Source organism: Tenrec ecaudatus, chromosome 4, assembly GCF_050624435.1.
Source record: "Tenrec ecaudatus isolate mTenEca1 chromosome 4, mTenEca1.hap1, whole genome shotgun sequence".
Taxonomy (NCBI): domain Eukaryota; kingdom Metazoa; phylum Chordata; class Mammalia; order Afrosoricida; family Tenrecidae; genus Tenrec; species Tenrec ecaudatus.
The window spans coordinates 99,741,525-99,744,938 of NC_134533.1; the positions used below are offsets into that span (position 1 = coordinate 99,741,525).

General features: G+C 45.4%; 1 pseudogene; it reads left to right on the forward strand.

Moving 5' to 3' along the window:
* Positions 1-1,326: 1,326 nt before the first annotated feature.
* Positions 1,327-2,275, forward strand: LOC142447016 (protein MAK16 homolog; annotated as a pseudogene).
* Positions 2,276-3,414: the final 1,139 nt, after the last annotated feature.

Here is a 3,414-nt window from a genome sequence, read left to right on the forward strand (position 1 = left end):
TTCTCTGTCGACTGGCTGTTCTAATTGTGAACATCGACCACCTGGCCTGGTGGGCTATGATGTGCTTCACTCTGTTCTCCTCCCCATTCATCTGCTCCCATGTGCTCCGATCAGATATGTCCCTTTTCCAGAGCTGTAGATTTAGTGCTGTCCTTTGATATAAATTCTTCTGAGGGGAGGGGCAGATGTCCCCTTAGTAGTTGGGGCTGGGGCCGGCCCCCCAGACCTCTCCACTGGTTCCCTACTCCACGCCGGCATGTTGAATTCACATCTTGGAGCATCGGCTTGAACTCTGGTCCCTCTTTCCCTCCCGATTTTCTGGTCTGGCAGCAGGAGCTCCGGAGGGATGAGTCCTATCTGGTCACCATTTTCTCCCCCTCCCTGTGGGGAAAGATTTTAAATGGAGCATGGCAAATGTGCTTTGAATGATTTGTATGCTGTGCTGTACCCGTATGAACCAGCTGCTGTCAAGTTGACTCCAGCCCATGTTGAGCGCACAAGGGTCAGAGCAGAACTGGGCTTCATGGAGCTTTCAGAGTCACGGTTTTCAGAAGTAGGCTGCCTGGCCCTTCCCTTACGGTGCCTCTGACTGCAATAGAGCTGCCAGGCTTGGGCTAGTAACTGAACACATAGCCACTTGCACCATCATCAGTTTATCTGCAAGTTTTACTGATTTGTTTGCCAATGATATTTCCACATTGGGTAGTTTATTAAACATTCTGGAAAATGTTTACAGGGAGCACATCCTGAGAGCTGTCCACTGACCTTTTAAACTATAACTCTCCTTTCAGGAAGTTCAGCCCAAGAGCCTTGGTAAAGAGGAGAGCTGCTTGTTCCTTGGTTCTGTTCAGTCCTCTCAGCATCATTGCTGCCGAGGGCCCGTGTCTGTGCATAAGGATCTGAGACTTGTGAGAAAGCTCAGGACATTCCTATGGGATTTTGATCCTGCCACAATATCCGCACGGCGACTTGCTTGAGAGTCTCAGGGCACAAGGTGCTATCATAAGACCTTAATTAAATTCTCAAATTATGCTTTATTGCTGCAAAACGTGTCTGGTTTTTATTTGCTTGCTTGCTTTTGACAAAATGGAATATTAGCTGGGTCCACCAGTAAGCCTTTATCTTGTTCTTATACTTTGCTTCAATCACTCATGCCTTAGCTGTAATTAATTTCAATGATAGCTGGGCTGATCAATTCATTTTCTTGAGTCAGTCAACGGTTATGGATGTTGGGTAGAAGGAACCGTGTCTAACATCAGTGAGCTCTGAACAGAGTTCTTGGCAATATAAACAGTGGATTCCAATGAAAGGGTTAACGTCGAGTCCCCGGGAGAGGCATGGTTACTAGCCCGTCGGACTCCGCCGGGACGCCGATATCATGCAGTCAGACGACGTTATCTGGGATACATTAGGAAACAAACAATTCTGTTCCTTCAAAATAAGAATCAAGACTCAGAGCTTTTGCAGAAATGAGTACAGCTTGACTGGACTTTGTAATCAGTCATCCTTGCCCCTCGCAAACAGTCAGTATGCTACTATCAAAGAAGAGAAAGGACAGTCTACTTGTATCTGAAGGTTATTGAACGAGCAGCCTTTCCTAGGCGTCTCTGGGAACGGGCTCAATAAAAACTATGAGAAAGCACTGGAGCAAATAGATGAAAATCTAATCTACTGGCCTCGCTTTATCCGACACAAGTGCAAGCAGAGATTCACCAAGATCACCCAGTACTTAATTCGCATTTGAAAACTTACATTAAAGCGACAGAAGAAACTCGTTCCTTTGAGTAAGAAGGTGGAGAGGAGGGAAAAAAGAAGAGAGCAAAAGGCATTGATAGCTGCTCAGCTGGACAGTGCCATTGAAAAGGAATTACTGGAGAGACTGAAGCAAGAAACGTATGGCGACATCTACAACTTCCCCATCCACACCTTCGACAAGGCCCTGGAGCAGCAGGATGCAGAGAATGACTCCTCAGATGCCGAAGAAAAGGATGAGGATGAGGATGATGAAGGTATAGGGAAAAGAGAATTCATGGAAGATGATGAAGTGGATGAGAGTGACCTGAGTGACTTTGAGGATATGGATAAGCTGAATGCAAGCAGTGATGAAGAACAGGAGGATCAATCTTCCAGCGAGGAAGAGAAGGCCCTCAATGCTAAACACAAAGGCAAAGCCCCCTTGAAAGGACCTTTGCAGCGAAAACGAGCCTATATGGAGATAGAGTATGAGCAGGAGACAGAGCCCTCAGCCAAGGCCACATGATTTCTCTTCATTTAGAAACAGGACTGAACATTTTCTAGCATCTCTCCTTTTGATATTTTAAACACATATTCACCTCAAAAAAAAAGAAAAGAAAGGGTTAACGTCCACCCAGAGGTGCCTTGAAAGAAAGATCTGGCAATCCGTTTCCAAAGAATCGATCATCGAAAATCCTATGGAGCACAGAAACACTCTGAAATACATGGGGTTCCCATGAGTTGGAGGAGACTATAACTGTATATATTTGTACACTTTGCACAGGGCTTGAAGATGAGCAGATGCATGTAATTCTAAAGGGAATATAGATCAGAAAATAATAGGTTGCAATATTAAATTGGGGGGAGGGTTCCCCCTCAACCCTGCCAAGAGTGCTCGCCACTGTTTCTTAGTCTCAGATGTGTCTTCAGGACTTGAAGGTGCAACAAACACTGTGGGAGGCCATATCTGAGTTCTTTGGGCTTCCCAATTAGGATCACCAATGCCTGAATCTTTCTTTACCTTGTACTAGAGCTTAATTTCTGAGCACCCCATTTGCAGAAGCCTATGGAGGACAATGAAGACCTAAAATCCATTTACAGAATAGCTATCTGGATTATGCTTCTGTTGAACTCCTTCTAATGCTTAACCAAGGGTGTAGATAATCTTGCCACTAGGCAGCATGCAATGGAAAGTAGGTTACCTCCAACTCTTTCCAATCGACCCAGAGAGGATCAGTCTCTCTTAATGGCTTGCTAGATGTGTGACCTTGAAGGACTACGCTGACAGTATTCTAGTCACACGTCATGCCCTATCAGTAATGTCCTGGCTGTCCGGGTAGGGAGGGCCTAGAGCTCTTCTATCTAGCAATGTACGTGTCCTAGTTATGAGCCTGTTTTCACTCCTGTAGTCCCACCTGTTGCCCTGATGTATTGATCTGCCACCAATCATGGCTTTGTGATAGTTTCTGTAGTTCCATGCCTTCGTTTAGGAGCATGCTCTGTGTGAGTCTTCGGATGCCATTCTAACCTCATGGTAGCAGGCTATCATATCTGGATGTGGTGTCTTTGTTTGTGTTTCTTTGGGCTCTCTTAAGATGTAAGTCATATTTGAGACTGGAATCTCGTTTGTACCTTAAAATAACCTACTCTGGAACCAATGGCTACTCCCGCAGAACTCTA